The 18,368-nt window shown below is 41.9% G+C and overlaps 2 non-coding genes and 1 pseudogene across 2 annotated transcripts; 1 reads left to right on the top strand and 2 right to left on the bottom strand.

Moving 5' to 3' along the window:
• The window catches only part of LOC105547623, a 41,385-nt pseudogene that overhangs the window by 7,660 nt on the left and 15,357 nt on the right, over window positions 1-18,368 (bottom strand).
• TRNAL-UAA lies at window positions 587-669 on the bottom strand. The gene has a single exon. It is a non-coding gene; the product is annotated as a tRNA-Leu (tRNA).
• On the top strand, window positions 5,262-5,334 carry TRNAV-AAC. Its single transcript has one exon. It is a non-coding gene; the product is annotated as a tRNA-Val (tRNA).

The raw sequence follows: 18,368 nt of genomic DNA, 5'->3' as shown, positions 1-18,368 counted from the left end.
TTTTTTTTTTTTTTTGAGACGGAGTTTCGCTCTTGTCACTCGGGCTGGAGTGCAATGGTGCGATCTCGGCTCACTGCAACCTTCACCTCCCGGGTTTAAGCGATTCTCCTGCCTCAGCCTCCTGAGTAGCTGGGATTACAGGCGCCCGCCACTACCCTCGGCTAATTTTTGTGTTATTAGTAGAGACAGGGTTTCGCTGTGTTGGCCAGGCTGGTCTTGAGCTCCTGACCTCAAGTGATCCGCTTGCCTCAGCCTCCCAAAGTGCTAGGATTACAGACATGTCAATGTACTTGGAATACATCCCACAGTGATAGAAATGTATTCAGGACTTGAATACACTGTGCTGTTAGGCTATAGGAATTGTGGGAAGAGGCGCCTCCTACTTAATACTGCTCAGGAAGCAATTTCTTTGAAGATTAAAAAAAAAAAATGTTGTGTTGGGCAGAATATTGTTTAATAACCCTCGTTATGTTTTGAAGCATTTACACTCAAAGTGAGAAGGTTGTCTTACTAGTTCTTTGTGTAAACATACCTAGCTTCCAACTTTGTGCCAGAAATCGCAAACGTCAAAACATGCACCAACACCTACCGGGAGTGGGGCTCGAACCCACGCGGACATACGTCCATTGGATCTTAAGTCCAACGCCTTAACCACTCGGCCATCCCGGTGATAAGCTGTACTTTCCTTGTCAATGTTTACTAGGCTAGAATTTGTAGTTTCTGGAAGACTATGAATAATTTTATATCCGTGAAAACTAGGACCATGTTTAAAAGAGTGTACAAAGTTAATAAATCTTTCTAATATTGCTTGGAAATAAGCAAATGAAAAGATATATTTCCAAAAGTATGCTTAATCACTAATTTGTGACAGGCACTATACTAGGTGTTAGGGGAAAGACGAACCATCCCTGATTCCTTGGACTTCCATTAAAATGAGGCATGTTGAGGGAAATCCACGCCTGTCAATGCTGGGATCAGAGCTGAATTCTAAAGATTCAGCAACCTCCGCCTCCCGGGTTCAGGCGATTGCTGGATGCAGGAAAGAACATGCCTGAGAAGAGAGTCTCCCATACATTGACATACAGAAGAGTTTTTAATTATTCTACTGTTGTGATTTTTTTAAACATGCACTATACAGTATAATCATCTGTGGATTTTGTAAAATATACTTATCAAGATAGTTTAAATGCCTACATATGACTGATAAAAAATAATAGAAGCATATGTAGAAAAATAGCATTATTATCTAGGGGACAGAAGAACATTAAACAAACGAACAAACAAAACTAAAAACACAAACAATAAGCCGAGCGTGGTGGCTCACGCCTGTAATTCCAGCACTTTGGGAGGCCGAGGCGGGCGGATCACCTGAGGTCAAGAGCTCGAGACCAGTCTGGTCAACATGGCGAAACCCCGTCTCTACTAAAAAATACAAAAATTAGCCGGGGGTGATGGCATGTGCCTATAACCCCAGCTACTCGGGAGGCTGAGGCAGGAGAATCAGGAGAATCGCTTGAACCTGGGAGGCGGAGGTTGCAGTGAGCCGAGATCGTGCCACTGCACTCCAGCCTGAGCAACAGAGCAAGACTCCGTCTCAAAACACACACACACACACACACAGACACACACACACACACACAACAGAGCAAGACTCCGTCTCAAAACACACACACACACACACACACACACACACAGACTCACACACACACACACACAGTAAAGCAAAACACTGATATAGTCTGCTGCACCCAAATCAAAGAAAGCCACAATGGAAAAGTAAATAGACAAATACAACCAAAGTAGAAGATACTTGAAATGTTTACAAATGAAAATAACTTAATCTACATGATATAGTAAGAAGCCATTAAAATCAGCAAGATCAAACAGCAGACTCAATAGAAAATGTGTAAAGAAGCTAGGCGCGGTGGCTCATGCCTGTAATCCTAGCACTTTGGGAGACCAAGGCTGGCGGATCACAAGGTCAGGAATTTGAAACCAGCCTGGCCAATATGGGGAAACCTCGTCTCTACTAAAAATACAGAAATTAGCAGGGCGTGGTGGCGGGAGCCTGTAGTCTCAGCTACTCGGGAGGCTGAGGCAGCAGAATTGCTTGAATCCAAGAGGCAGAGGTTGCAGTGAGCAGAGATCACACTACTGCACTCCAGTCTGGGTGACAGAGTGAGACTCTGTCTCAAAAAAAGAAAGAAAAAAAAAAGTGTAAAGAGTAGGGACAGGGTCCTCATCAAACCCATGATAAGAAGAACCCGAAAAGATTAACATTTTAAATACTTAATATTATTATTAATTTATAAAATGCAAGATAAAATAAGTTATTACTCAACCTACGTTAGACTGGAAGAATTAGAAAGCTTAATGTGTCCATTATTGCAGAAATGGGGATGCGGAAGCCCTCATATCCTGCTGATGGACGTTTATATTAATGCAGCCATTTTGGAAAGCAGTCTAATACTTTTTACTCAAGTTAAGATTGTCTCACCCAATGACCTAGGTATTCGGCTCCTAGGTATATATTCCCCCTCATGTCACAAAGATACAGATTATATCATATATGGATGTTAATTGTCTCACTATTTTTCCTCTTCCAGAATCAGATTCAGCCTTGAAGCCAACATTGAACAGTAGATAGGTGAAGTGTGGTAAACACATAATATTAAATATTATGCAACTATGAGATGTGCTGGAGTATATGTACATGTACCAACCTTTCTTTTTTTTTTTTTTTAGATGGAGTCTTGCTCTGTTGCTCAGGCTGGAATGCAAAGGTGTGATCTTGGCTCACTGCAACCTCCACCTCCCTGGTTCAAGCAATTCCCCTGCCTCAGCCTCCTGAGTAGCTGGGATTACAGGCACACGCCACCATGCCCACATAATTTAGAAATGAGGTTTCACCATGTTGGCCAGGCTGGTCTCGAACTCCTGACCTTGTGATCTGCCTGCCTTGGCCTCCCAAAGTGCTGGGATTACAGGCGTGAGCCATAGCGCGTGGCCACATGTACCAATCTTAAAAAAGTAATTTTTTTAAAAAAGATACTTAACACCAAAAGATTTTCCCTTATATTAACACTAATCATTCTGCTCTCTGGCATTCAAAATCTTGCTACTTGCTACTGCTCTTCGTTTTCTCATCTTTTCGTCCCTGTGTATTTATGTCTTTAAACACCCTTAATGCTTTGTATAAATGTAGTTTGGAATAAAGAGAAAACAAAAGTTGTGCTTAATTTGCCATCATTATAACTAGGTCTATCTGTGACTTACTATGTTTTTTTATCACCATGGAATCCTAAGGATTGGTAAAATAGTGCATGGAGATAGAGAACCATCATTTTATTGGGGTCAAATACCAAAGAGTCTAGAAAATAAATATTTACATCAAATTTTCTTTCTCTCATTTCACCACTTCAATCTATTGAGGTTAAGTTGAAAGAACAAATATCGTATCCAGGGCAGAACTTCATTTGCAAGCTACTTGCTATTTTTTTGACCACTCTTCCTACGTTCTGACAAATGCTGGCTCAGTTACTACTATTGTGCCTTCCTTACCGCTCCAACTTTTCAGAATATAGAGCTAAAAGCCAGACACACATGAGCTCCCCTAGAAAGACACAAATGCCTTTCTATCCTGGGCATTTTCTATTCCTGGGGTTCTGGACTCAAGGCCTTCTCAGGCCATCTGAATCCCTGGCCTTCTCTTTGTTGGCTGAAGCTGGCATCTTTCTACATTTTCACAGATTCCACGATAGTCTCAGAAATCAGCTGTTAATTTTGTATTCTGAATGTCTGGCAATTGTAAGCACTTGGGCTTTGTAGAAAATGCTTTTAGAGGGCCCTTTATGGAGGCGGGAAAAAAATGAGGCAATGTTAGCCAGCCCCCAGAACCCTGTAGTCTGCTGGAACAGGCAACCAGATGGTAACAACTGTAAAACAATTCTTTGGTCTCTCTATTAAGAAATGTAAAAAGCAGGATAAAGGGATCAGTCCTTGGTTTATTCTGCATCTCCTGCAGAGCAAAACCATGATCTTCTGCATATAACACATAGTGATAATCACTACACTAACACAAAATGTCATAGCTGATGACAGGTACAAATGCTAGAAAAAAAAAATGGCTACAGTAAAATCCAGGGATAGTCTCACTACAAGATAAAGTAAAGAGAGTGTTTTAAGTGCTAAACAATTCTATATGCATCTCAACTGGCACAAGTCTGAAAGACCCATCAATTAGAATACACTGAGAAAAGGTAAGTTTAGATATCCAAAACGGAACTATTGATTGTTACTTGTTCTCATTTATTCATTCATTCATTCACAAAAGGAATGTTAATTAATTCTCTACTAAAAGTCCTAAGCCAGAGACTGTTAAGTAGCTGTGAATACAAAATATCCTTTTCATCATGAAATTTATGTTTTAATTCCTATCAAATAGCAGTGGATGATCAAATATGCTATCTTTTGATGAAAATTTTTACCATAATTAGCAGAACTCTTTATCACTTCTTTAGGATTTATAAAATCTGGCCTCCTAATTTTCACTATGCTAAAGATGAGATAATTATGGATGAGGAAGCTTATCCTCATGTTCATATATATATATATATAAAAAAAACAGCAAAAATACATAGTGTGAGAAGCATATATACATATGTGTAAATACATATATATTTATTACCAATTACCATGTTAATATATAGATATTTGCTCATTGGTAACTGGTTCTAATGAATACAGTTGTTCTGTCTTGATTTTAAACTTCCCCATACATACCCAAGCTATTTATTTCTTGTTATACGCCTTTTCATGAACACTGTCTCTGCCTTTCGTTTCAAACCTCAAGAAAGAGTCTCATTTAGGAGTAAGCGGGACTTTGAATGAATCTGACAGGCTGCTAGCATGAAGAAAAAAATACTCAAGGGCACTAATGTCCTGCCTAATTTTCAGTCATCGGGGAGATGAACATTAGAGCGTCTTATGAGAGCAGAGAGCATAAAACATACCACAAAAAATGAATTGAAATAAAATTTCCCAAGAGACTGCCTATTTCCCTGCCCTGTGCTGCTGACGGAATTGAAGCTTCGGGAGAAGCATTTGCTTGATTGCGAGTTGTCGGATTTTAAACTATGGATTCTAAGAATTAGAACGTATGGGGGAAAATATCCCTCTGCCAAAGATACACCCTGAAGGAACAGATAAATTTAAAGTTCATTATAACTAATTTGAAGGTGAAACACTATCACAGCAAGTAGGTTTCCGTGGTGTAGTGGTTATCACGTTCGCCTAACACGCGAAAGGTCCCCGGTTTGAAACCGGGCGGAAACAGCGTGCAGTTTTGTTCTTGAGACGGAGTCTCACCCTGTCGCCAGGCTGGAGTGCAATGGCGTGATCTCGGTACACTGCAACCTCCGACTCTCTCGTTCAAGCGATTCTCCTGCCTCAGCCTCACTCTATCGCCAGGCTGAAGTGCAATGGCGTGATCTCGGTATACTGCAACCTCCGACTCTCTCGTTCAAGCGATTCTCCTGCCTCAGCCTCCCGAGTAGCTGGGATTAGGGGTATGCGCCACGACGCCCAACTCATTTTTGTATTTTTAGTAGAGACGGAGTTTCACCATGTTGGCCAGGATGGTCTCAAACTCCTGACCTCGTGATCCACCCGCCTCGGCCTCCCAAAGTGCTGGGATTACAGGCGTGAGCCAGCGCCCTCGGCCTATAGTTGCTTTGTAAAATTCTGAATCTGTTTACTTATATGTGTGGGTCTGTGTATACACACACATTTTATACATATATTAACATGTATATATATTATATATATATTTTTTTGAGACGGAGTTTCACTCTTGTTGCCCAGCCTGGAGTGCAATGGCACGATCTCGGCTCACTACAACCTCCACCTCCCTGTTTCAAGCGATTCTCCTGCCTCAGCCTCGCTAGTAGCTGGGATTACAGGTATGAGCCACCATGCCCAGCTATTTTGTAGTTTTAGTAGAGGTGGGGTTTCTTCATGTTGGTCAGGCTGGTCTTGAACTCCCTACCTCAGGTGATCCGCCCGCCTTGGCCTCCCAAAGTGCTGGGATTATGGCGTGAGCCACCGCGCCCTGTCAGTCAGAACTTTCAATTAAAATAATAGTAATATAACAAGAGCAGAGCTAAGACTGATTTTCTCACCCAGCCCTCTCACCCAGCCCTCAACAGATACTCGAGTTCACGTAGTACCTGTTCCATTAAAGATACTATGCCTTGGCCGGGCGTGGTGGCTCACGCACCTAATCCCAGCACTTGGGAGGCCTAGGCGGGTTAATCATCTCTAGTCAGATGTTCGAGACCAGCCCTGCCAACATGGTGAAATTCCATCTCTACTAAAAATATAAAAATTAGCTATGCTTGTTGGTGCTGAAGCAGCAGAATCACTTGAACCTGAGAGGTGGAGGTTGCAGTGAGTCGAGATCCCACTGCACTCCAGCCTGGGCGACTGAGGGAGACTCTGTCTCAAAAAAATAAATAAAAATAAAGATAAAAATAAAAAAGAGATACTGCACCCTGCTGGCGTTGGCCTTCTATAGGAAGAGATGCAGTACTCTTCTGTTGAGGGCAGAGAGAGTTAGTGCAGTAACTTAAGTTTTTAAAAGCTCTTTCGACAGTTCAGTGGAGAATATTTTGTAGAGAGAAAAGAATGGAATTAAGGAGATCTGTTAAGTTCCTTTCATCAGAGATGACTGTGACTTGAACAGTATGGTGGCAGTTGAGGTGGTGGGAAGTAGTCAGAGTCTGGTTATATTTTAAAGATAGAATCAAGAGGAATTTCAGAGAACATGGACGTGAAGAGTGGAATAATAGAATTGGTGATAACTCTGAAGGTTTTTTTTTTTTTTTTTTTTGGTCTGAAAAAATGAAAGGATGTACTTGCCATTAACTGAAAAAGAGAAGACTGGGTGCAGCAGGATTATTACGAGAAAAAAATGAGAGTCCTGTTTTAGACATGCTAACTGGTATAGCATAAAACATTTAAGTGTAATGCTGAGGAATCACTTGAATACACAAATCTGGAGTTTAATGGAGTGGTCTAGATTGCAGATTCAAATTTATGAGTGGTAGTCATATAAACTTTATGTATGCCATGAAAATAGATGAGTGAGTGTATATAGGAAAGAAGTCCAAGGACCAAGCCCTGAGGTATCCCATCATAAAGCTGGCTTTATGCCCAGGCTTGAGTGCAGTGGCGCGATCTTGGCTCACTGCAAGCTCCACCTCCCGGGTTCAAGCCATTCTCCTGTCTCAGCCTCACGAGTAGCTGGGACCACAGGCGCCCGAGACTACGCCCGGCTAATTCTTTTGTATTTTTAGTAGAGACGGGGTTTCACCGTGTTAGCCAGGATGGCCTCGATCTGCTGACCTCGTGATCACGCGCCTCGGCCTCCCAAAGTGCTGGGATTACAGGCGTGAGCCACCGCGCCTGTAACTTGAAATAGGTTCGTTGGAATGTAACTCCACCATAAGTGGAGGTACCTCTGTACATAGAAATACAATAGATTTTTATTTATTTACCTTTTATCTCACAGTCTTACTATAGTCTTTTATTATTCTATTTTAGTTATTTTGTTATTTTTAGGTTACATTTATTTATATTTATTTTGGGTTATATTTATTTTTTATTTTAGATTCTTTTGCATTTTCTCTATAGACAATCATGTTGCCTATGACTAGAAAGAGTTTTATTTATTCCTTTACAATCTAAACTGTGTGTTTTTATTTATTTGTCTTGTGTAATTACGTTAAATAGGACTTCTAGAACAATGTTGAATAAGAGTGGTAAGAGGCCGGGCGCGGTGGTTCCTGCCTGTAATGGCAGCACTTTGGAAGCCGAAAAGAGTGGATCACGAGGTCAGGAGATCGAGACCATCCTGGCTTAACACAGTGAAACCCCGTATCTACTAAAAATACAAAAAAATTAGCTGGGCGTTGTGGCGGGCGCCTGTGGTCCCAGCTACCCGAGGCAGGAGAATGGCGTGAACCGGGGAGGCGGAGTTTGCAGCGAGCCGAGATCATGCCACTGCACTCCAGCCTGGGCGACAGAGGGAGACTCCGTCTCAAAAGAAAAAAAAAAAAAAAAGAGTGGTAAGAGCAGATATTCTTGTCAGACATTTCCTATATTGAGAAGTCATTTAGTCTTTCACCATTAAGTATGATATTACTTTTTTTTTTGCAGATGCTTTTTATCAAGTTGAAGAAGCTCCTCTCTATTCCCAGTTTACTGAATTTTTTAAAAAATCATAAATAGTTGTTGAATGTTTTCCTACGTCTGTTGAGATGATCGTGTGGTTGAACCTTCTGGCCACCAGAATCATGAGCCAAATAAGCCTCTTTTCTTTATAAATTACACAGGCTTAGGTATTCTGTTATAGCAACCCAAAACAGACTGAGACAGGCAGACTCCGTGATCAGGGTCTCTGAGGTTGGACTTTCTTAGTCATTCTGCCTGCTCCCAGAAGTTGACATTCTCTAATATTCTATACCTAATACTCCTTTAAAGTAGAAATTTTCATTCTTTTTTACTTTCTTCAGCTCCTGTGAATTTTCTGCTCTCTGGATATAACCATGTTTGCTGCTATTCCCTAAGTGTTTAAGTTTGCTTTCTTTAGGGACAGGCTATTCTCTCTGTCAGCCCTGTTCCACTGAAAGGGGCTTTCTCTGATCCCTAGCCCTGCTCCATCATTTCTTATGAGCACGGGTTCTACATCTGTAGACTCAACCAACCAAGGATCAAAAATATTTGAAAAAAATAAAAACAACAATGCAACAGTAAAAAAACAAACAAAAAGTATAGCAACTATTTACATAGAATTTACATTATACTTGGTATTATAAATAATCTAGAGATGATTTAAAGTATACAGGAAGATGTGCATAGGTTATTTTATATAAGGGGCTTGAGCATCAGTGGATTTTGATATTCTTGGGGGTCCTGGAACCAATTCTCCTGGAACATGGAGGGCAGTAGTTCTTTGAGAATTGTGAAGAGAAGCCTGCAAAAGTGTGAAAACTCTTCTTGAGTACTTGATCCTAGGGGTTCTAGAATTTCCTTCTCAGACATAGACACTTAGACTAAATTTAGCAAGTCATAAAATACTGAATTTTTGCTGAATTTTTCTTAACCTCTTGCATGGAGGCCTCATCATCATCCTATTGCTATAAATGAGCCAGTATTCATTTCCCATTTCTACTTGGGAGCACCTATTTTTCCATAGATTTCAGGCTATGTGGTTGCTCTGAGACCTCAACTCTTTCATGGGTTCAAGGAAAATTATGCTTTTTTAGACTATTCGGACTTTTTCTTTCTTTTTTCTTTTCTTTTTCTTTCTTTCTTTCTTTCTTTTTTTTTTTTGAAATGGAGTTTCACTCTTATTGCCCAAGCTGGAGTGCAATGGCTCGATCTTGGCTCATTGCAACTTCCACCTCCCGAGTTCAAGCAATTCTCCTGCCTCAGCCTCCTGACTAGCTGGGATTACAGGGGTGCGCCACCATGCCTGGCTAGTTTTTTTGTATTTTTAGTAGAGACAGGGTTTCACCATGTTAGCCAAGCTGGTCTCAAACTCTTGACCTCAGGTGATAGGTGATCCGCCCACTTCAGCCTCCCAAAGTGCTGGATTACAGGCGTGAGCCACCATGCCTGGCCTATCTGGACTTTTTCATTGTTAGATTAGGAGCAATATTCTTTCCAACTTTCTACATTCTAGGTAGAGGCTGGAGTCCCTTTGGGATTTTAATCTGAGCATAAAGGATAGCATTCTCTTCATTGTCTACTGTATTATTTTGCTAATCCTCTGAATATCAAGCATTATGAAGAATCATAGTAAGTTAGAAATAGACTTGTTTACAATAATGGCATATTGAAGACAGGCATCTGATATTTTTCTAGCCAAAAATTCAGAGACAGAGAGAGAAGAAAGAGAAGAAGGAAGAAAAGAAAGAAAGAAAAAAAGGAGAGAGAGCCGTTCATAAGTACAGAAGGACAATAATGGGAAAGGAGAAAGCAGTAGCAAAATTCTGAAAACTAAATAGCAGAAGGTTAGTGTGATACACAAGGAAAGTTTCACTTTAAGCCAGAATTGGGAAAAGCCAAAGAAGAATATAACTTACCTTGTGAAAGCCAACCCCCAAAATTTCAGGAATTGGTGGTGTTTGTGTACATGTAGTGAACAGGAGATTGAAAATAGATCTCGTTTAATTTAATGAGGAAATTTAGAGTTATATAACCCCTTGCTCAGTTTCAGAATATGAAGGAAATTTATAGCAGAATATTTAGAAGACGATTCTATTAAGTGAGTAACATGGACACTCACTAGCCTGGAGGAGACTAACAAATTTGAAAGGTGTACAACATCCTACAAAGTAATGGAACTTTACCTTATTTTTTCTCCAATTCATTTTTAGGACTATGATCTCCCAGTTGACTAGAAGTTGATTTCTGGAAATCTGCTCAACCCTCTTACTGATCCTTACTGATTCCCTGACAGTGGAGGTTTCTCCCAACCACAGTGTTCCAGCCATGTAAATCAAAAGTTATTTTTCCTTTTAAGAACCACACTCAAGTGCTCTGAGCTTCTGATCAGGCCGGAGTTAGCAGGTGTGAAGGTGGACAGTGATACTACCAAATGAGGATAAAGATCTCAGTTCCACACTTGGCCTTCTCTGAAACCACCTCAGCTGCTGGTCAAAGGTGAGAGTTTGGGCTCCTGACTGGGCCTTTCAGGTGGGGAATGAGGGAGTAGGGGTATTGGAGTTCAGCGTTTTCTGTAGTGTTCTGTTGGAATAGAGAATTATTGTCTACAAGTTTTCTGTCTTGCTAGGCTGCTCTTTTCCTTGTCATTTGGTTAGAGAAAGCTGGCTTTCTTGTGGCTTTTTTGTCTGTATTAACGGGTTGTTGGCTTCTCCGCACTCAGTCCAGGATACATGAAATTAAAAAAAAAAAAATTAGAAAATTTACCACCGTCTCTTTCCTCTGGTTGAAAGATCTCCCGCCAGTTTGCCTTCTTTCCATTTTTCGAAGTCTTCCTATGTTTGTTTTATACATGATGTCCAGGGTTTTTAACTGTGTTTGGTGGGAATGATAGGAACAATATGACTACATTGTCTTCTCAATCAGCATTTTATTTTATTTTAATTTTTTTGAGACAGAGTCTCACTCTATCGCCCAGGCTGGAGTGCAGTGGCAGGATCTCAGCTCACTGCAACCTCCGTCTCCCAGTGTTCAAGCAATTCTCCTGCCTCAGCTTCCTGAGTAGCTGGGATTACAGGCACGTGCCACCACAACCGGCTAATTTTTTTTTTTTTTTTTTTTTTTTGGTATTTTTAGTAGGGGCAGGATTTCTCCATGTTGGCCAGGCTGGTCTCAAACTCCTGGCCTCAAGTGATATCCCCACTTTGGCCTCCCAAGTGTTGGGATTGCAGGCGTGAGCCACCACACCCAGCCTCAATCAGCATTTTAGTCTCCTATTCTTAAATATATGTATCAAAGATTAATTTGTGTCCTCCCCTCTCTACCAAATTCATATGTTGAAGTCCTAATACCTACTAATTGAGAATGTGACTATCTTTGGAGATAGGGCCTTTGAATGAGGTATTTAGAATTGGCCATAATCCAGTATGACATGTCTTTGCAAGAAAAGATTAGGACACAGACACACCCAGAAGGAAGACGATGTTAGGACATGGAGGAGATGGCTATCTGCAAACCAGGGAGAGAAGCATAAAACAAACAAACGAACAAACAAACAAATCTTGTTGACACCATAATCTCTGACCTCTAGCCTCCAGAAATGTAAGAAAATAAATGTCTGTTGTTTAAATCACATGATCTGTGGTACTTTGTTATGGCAGTGATAACAAACTAATACAATGTGTATAGTGCAAGGATCACCAAAGATATATATAGAGAGAGGTGAGGGAGAGAGAGAGATGGAGGGAGGGAGGAAGAATACAAAAAGGGATTTTTAAAATACAATTTAAGGACACAGACTGCAGCAAAAACTTTACACCATATATCATATTATATCATATCTCACTAATATCTTCAGAAGGGAGAGAAACAATACTGTATCCAATAACAAGGTCTAGGATCCAATGAAGAAAAACTTTCATAAAACCAAAAAAAAAGCATGGGCGCAGTGGCTTACACCTGTAATCCCAGCACTTTGGGAGGCTGAGGCAGGCGGATCACCTGAGGTCAGGAGTTTGAGACCAGCCTGATCAACATGGAGAAACCCCGTCTCTACTAAAAATACAAAATTAGCCCAGCATGGTGGCACATGCCTGTAATCCCAGCTACTCAGGAGGCCGAGGCAGGAGAATCGCTTGAATCCGGGAGGCAGAGGTTGCAGTGGGCTGAGATCGTGCCATTGCACTCCAGCCTGGGCAACAAGAGCGAAACTCTGTCTCAGAAAAAAAACCCCAAAAAAAACAAAAAAACAAAAACCCAAAAAAGAGGTTTTGGAAATCAAAATTATGTTAATAGGAAATAATTTAAATATGAAGTAAATGTATTTGATGATAGAGTATCCAAAAACTGCATGTGGTGTTTCCGGTTCAGTCAGATTGGCAACTTTAAAGGACATATATGTGGCTTAGCCCAAAAAAAAGAGAACTAGAGGAGGAGAGGATAAACCAATCATCCAGAAATACCTAAAGTGCATTGAAAAGAGGCTGGGTGCAGTGGCTCATGCCTGTAATCCCAGCACTTTGGGAGGCTGGGGCGGGCAGATCATTTGAGGTCAGGAGTTCTACACCAGCCTGGCCAACAAAGTGAAACCCCATCTCTACTAAAAATACAAAAATTAGCCAGGCCTGGTGGCGGGCACCTGTAATCGCAGCTACTTGGGAGGCTGAGGCAGGAGAATTGCTTGAACCCAGGATGTGGAGGTTGCAGTGAGCCGAGACTGCGCCATTGCACTTCAGCCTGGAAGACAAGCAAAACTCTGTCTCAAAACAAACCAACAAACAACAACAACAACAAAGACACAAAAGAACAAGTGGGGTGCAATGACTCACCCCTGTAATCCCAGCACTTTGGGAGGCTGAGGCAGGTCGATCACCTGAGGTCAGGAGTTCAAGACCAGCCTGGCTAACGTATAGTGAAATCCCGTCTCTACTAAAAAAAATACAAAAATTAGCTGGCCGTGGTGGCAGGTGCCTGTAATCCCAGCCACTTGGGAAGCTGAGGCAGGAGAATCACTTGAATCAGAAAGACGGAGATTGCAGTGAGGCGAGATCCTGCCACTGCACTCCAGCCTGGGGGACAGAGCGAGACTCCGTCTCTCAAAAACAAACAAACAAAAACCAAAAAAACCAAAAAGAACAGAAGAAAAAGACAAGAGCACATAATATATGGATCACTCACTATTTAAATGTGCATAATTGATGGTATCTAGTTAGCAGTTTTCAGGTGTTATGAGTTGGAAGATACTGTTTGGGGGCACTGCTCTGGGACCCTACTCATTATGGAGCCATCTGTGCCAATGATTGCTTTTATTACGTCTCAACCTGCAATTCATCCTTTTAGACTGCTTTTTGAAATGGGATCTGGGCCCTTTAATTTTTTTTTTTTCTTGTGCCAGCTGGCACTGAATTTTGTCAGTTGTGGATGCTGGAGAGACTTTGTAGGAGGAAGAGAGTTTTGCTTTCTGGTTCCAGCAGCTCCTGCGGACTTCTCAACTTCTGCAGTGTCCAGCTCTATTCTATTGACTTCCATTAAAGTGGAGAAAAGAAAGTGGAGGCGGGTGCGGTGGCTCACGCCTGTAATCCTAGCACTTTGGGAGACCGAGGTAGGTGGATCAGCCGAGGACAGGAGTTCCAGACTAGCCTGACTAACATGGCAAAACCCCATCTCTACTAAAAACAGAAAAAAAAAAAAAATTAACTGAGTATGGTGGCGGGCGCCTGTAATCCCAGCTACTTGGGAGGCTGAGACAGGAGAATCGCTTGAACCCGGGAGGTAGAGGTCGGGTGAGCCAAGATTGTGCCATTGCACTCCAGGCTGGGCAACAAGAGTGAAACTCCGTCTCAAAAAAAAAAAAAAAATTGTGGAGATCATACAAAATTGAAAATGTTGATTTCCAGTAACTATTGGAGTTCTTATTGCATGTTCTCAAATGGTAAAGTCATAAATAAAAGACAAAATATTCAATGATTGCAAAAGAAATCATTGATAATCTTATTGTATTATTGTATAGACAAGGATATTGTCATCAGATGAAAACACTAATTTTTTGTTGTTGTTTTTTTTTTTTTTTTTTTTTGAGACGGAGTCTCACTGTGCTCCCAGGCTGGAGTGCAGTGGCTGCCATCTCAGCTCACTGCAACCTCTGCCTCCCAGGTTCAAGTGATTCTCCTGCCTCAGCCTCCCGAGTAGCTTGGGATTACAGGCGCCTGCCACCACGCCTGGCTAATTTTTGTATTTTTAGTAGAGACAGGGTTTCACCATTTTGGCCAGGCTAGTCACGAACTCCTGACCTCAAGTGATCCACCCGCCTCGGCCTCCCAAAGTGCTGGGGTTACAGGCATGAGCCACCGCACCAGACCTGAAAATTCTAAAGTTTTTTTTGTTCCCAATAAATAATTGACAGTGCTTTAGTCACACCATGTAGGAAGTGATTGTTCACATGGCTTCCATCATGTAGCATATTCCATCCAGTCTTTCCTCCTGTTTTCCTTGAAGACTTCTTGCCACCCTCAAAAACTAAATTGATGAACTAGACCTCAGGCTTTTTAGTCTTCCACACCATATAACAAATGAATAACACAGATGTCATCAATAATAAATTCCTTAAACTGTATTCTACAAAGATAGAGCTACACTTGTAAAATTTACAAAGCCTATAGAAAGCCCTACCAAACTGAAATCCAGTATCTTCAGTTTACTAAGCAAGCTCTTTAACTAGCCAACCCATATGGCTCTCTTGAATGAAAAAAGAAAAGCAGGAAAAGAAATTTAGTATGAGGAGTTTACCGTTTTTACACACTAGAAATTGGTGTAAGAGAGGCCAGGCTCAGTGGCTCACTTCTGTAATCCCAGCACTTTGGGAAGCTGAGGTGAGTGGATCACATGAGGCCAGGAGTTCGAGACCAGCCTTATCAACATGGTGAAACCCCATCTCTACTAAAAAACACAAAAATTAACCTGGCATGGTGGCAGGCACCTGTAATCCCAGCTACTCAGGAGGCTGAGGCAGGAGAACTTCTTGAACCTGGGAGGCGGAGGTTGCAGTGAGCTAAGATTTCACCATGGAGTGCCTAGGCAACAGAGCAAGACCCCGTCTCTCTCTCTCTCTCTCTCTCTCTCTCACACATACACACACACACACACACACACACACACACACACAAAGAAAAAAAAGAAATTGGTTTAAGAGAAGAAAATATGTATTTATTGATGAAAAACAAATGCAATACGACAGCATTATAGAGTCTGGAGTCTGCTCAAAGGGACTGTGCCCCTGGTAAATTGATAGCACTTTACTGATGTTACCACATCAATAACCACAAGAAGATGTGAGAATTAACATACAATATCATATAGTGGGTAATTTTATGTTTTCTAGTAATATAAGAAAGTAGAGTTAAGCAAGTGAAATTAATTTCAATTTTTTTTTTTTTTTTTTTTAAGAGAAGGGGTCTCGCTGTATTGCCTGCGATGGTCTCAAACTCCTAGGTTCAGGAAATCCCCCTTTCCACAGCCTCTGGAATAGCTGGGATTACAAGAGCATACCACTGCGCCCAGGTACTTCTAATATATTTTAACTCCTCATATTATCATTTAAACATGTTATCAAGAAAATATGAGATTTCTTTTTTCTTTCTGTTTTTGTGCTACGTTTTTGAAATATGCGTGAGCGGCTGTTGCAGACAGTGCTGCTCTAGAATACTCAGGGGAAAATAAAGTATTTTAACTTCAAATACAATCTCTGTAGTTTTTCAGCAGAGTGGGATGGGGGCCCAATGTGCTTAACATATCGAAGGTCAAAGGCTTCTTTTCCTTAGTATAATATTTTCAATGTTCATTCATGTTGTAGCCTGTATTAGAATTTCATTTCTTTTTATAGTCGAGTAATACTTTTTTTTTTTTTTTTTTTTTTGAGATGGAGTTTCACTCTCATCGCCCAGGCTGGAATGCAATGGGGCCATCTCAGCTCACTGCACCCTCCGCCTCCCAGGTTCAAATGATTCTCCTGCCTCAGTCTCCCGAGTAGCTGGGATTACAGGTGGCCACCACTACACCAGGCTAATTTTTGTATTGTTAGTAGAGACCAGGTTTCACCATGTTGGCCAGGTTGGTCTGGAACTCCTGACCTCAGGCGATCCACCTGCCTCAGCCTCCCAGAGTGCTGGTATTACAGGCGTGAGCCATCGCACCCGGTCGAATAATACTCTTTGAGGTTTTTTTTAGTTGTCTTTCCAGAGATCTCTTTCAGCCAACTTTTTTCTCAGTGTCAGTAAAAGACAGGAGATTAAGAGAATGCAATTTCAGAAGAGAACATTTTGTTTAAGGGGGAGACGTCTTTTTCAAAAAATTTATTTATTTGATTAGAGACGAGGGTCTCATTCTGTTGTCCAAGCTGGCCTTCAGTTCCCGGCCTTAAGCGATCCTTCCGCCTCAGCCTCCTGAGTAGCTGGGTATAGTTACAGGGTCACACCACCACGCCCAGGTTGGTATTGTCTTTCTATGATGAAGCCACCACAGAACAGAACAAAACAATGCGACGAAACTACAAGTTATTAAAAACGAAAACAAAAATAAAAATCTTGAAAGTAGAAGGGAATTACCTCGGTTGGTTAAAGCCCAGTGATATAAGACTGTGAGTCTCACCCCTGGTAGACGCTCAATTTTTCGCCTTCTACCGTGGAAGTTCTCTGTTGGTGTTAGTTTCACAAAGTGGACGATAAAAGAAAACGCACGAATACAGTGCTGGTTACAGTCTGCTCGGCATCACCCAGTTAAAAATTAATGGGCCTCATCAAAGAATCGACCTAGAATCACTGGAGGTAAGTCCCAGAAAACTGGGTATAATACTCCTTCTCAGGGATTCTCCAGCACGCTAAAGTTTGAGTAGCATTTTACCGAGCTCCGAATCCTTTGGACCGTCCCCCACACCCACCGCTTTTTTACCGGCTCACAGCCAAGAGCAAGTGGATCCAATGAGGTCTAGGCGCGTGGAGAGTTCGTTGAGTTCCCAGCACCCATCACATCGCACATTGTCCATCGTCGATACACTTCTGTAAGATAAATATTGAGAATACCACAAATTAAGGTGTCTTTTGCTTGTGCGTGTTCTCTTTCCTGCGACACCTTGATTTCCTTTGCAAGTTCCTCCACAATGCCCCAGGCGTCGGGGATCAAATTCAGAAACATCTGGAAAGGACAGCCATCTGTTTTATCAGACACCGCCCCAAGAATGTCTCTTCCTTACACCCTCTCCCTCTTGTTGCATGTTTAACGTTTGTCTGTGATCCTTTTCAAATCTGGTTTCTTAGTGTCAGTCTGTAGCAGGGAGGCTCGCACGCTCTTCTTGGTGCGATCATGGGGCGGGACGGGGAGATCGAGGTTGAATCGCGTTCGCAGGCATGGGACAGGGCATTACCAAGATCGCCGAACTGAGGGCCTAAGGGAGACACTGATATCTATTCTTCACAGCCGCGCCTTTCTTGATGCAATATTTCTCCAGGCGATGTCCCTTCTTTTTCGTCCAGGACCTATGCTCAGGGACAAAGTTGTGCAGGAAAGGGTCTGAAGAGTGGAAATCTGCCCAAGGCGGGGGAAAATCAATGAAGAAATTGTCTGGGTAAGCATAGGCACAGAATAAACAAACAAACAAACAAAAAGATACTTGATTTAAAATAGTAAAAAAAGTGGTCGGGCGCGGCGGCTCACGCCTGTAATCTCAGCACTCTGGGAGGCCGAGGCGGACGGATCACCTGAGGTCAGGAGTTCGAGACCAGTGTGGCCAAATGGCGAAACCCCATCTCTACTAAATATATCCCCCCAACCAAAAAAAAAAAAAAAAAAAATAGCCGGGCGTGGTGGCATGCTCCTGTAATCCCAGCTACCCAGGAGGCTGAGGCAGGAGAATCGCTGGAACTCGGGAGGCAGAGGCTTCAGTGAGTCGACATCGCGCTACTGCACTCCAGCCTGGGCAACAGGGCAACACTCCGTCTCAAACAAAACAAAACAAAACAAAACAAAACAAAACACAAAACAAAACAACAACAACAAAAACCAAAACAAAAGTAAAAAAAAAAAAAAGAAAAATGTCGGTCCGTCGCGGTAGTTTACGCCTGTAATCCCGGCACTTTGGGAGGCTGAGGCGG

This window comes from Mandrillus leucophaeus, unplaced genomic scaffold (assembly GCF_000951045.1).
Source record: "Mandrillus leucophaeus isolate KB7577 unplaced genomic scaffold, Mleu.le_1.0 Scaffold392, whole genome shotgun sequence".
In the NCBI taxonomy this organism is placed as follows: Eukaryota; Metazoa; Chordata; class Mammalia; order Primates; family Cercopithecidae; genus Mandrillus; species Mandrillus leucophaeus.
This window is presented reverse-complemented; position numbering and strand designations above follow the sequence as displayed.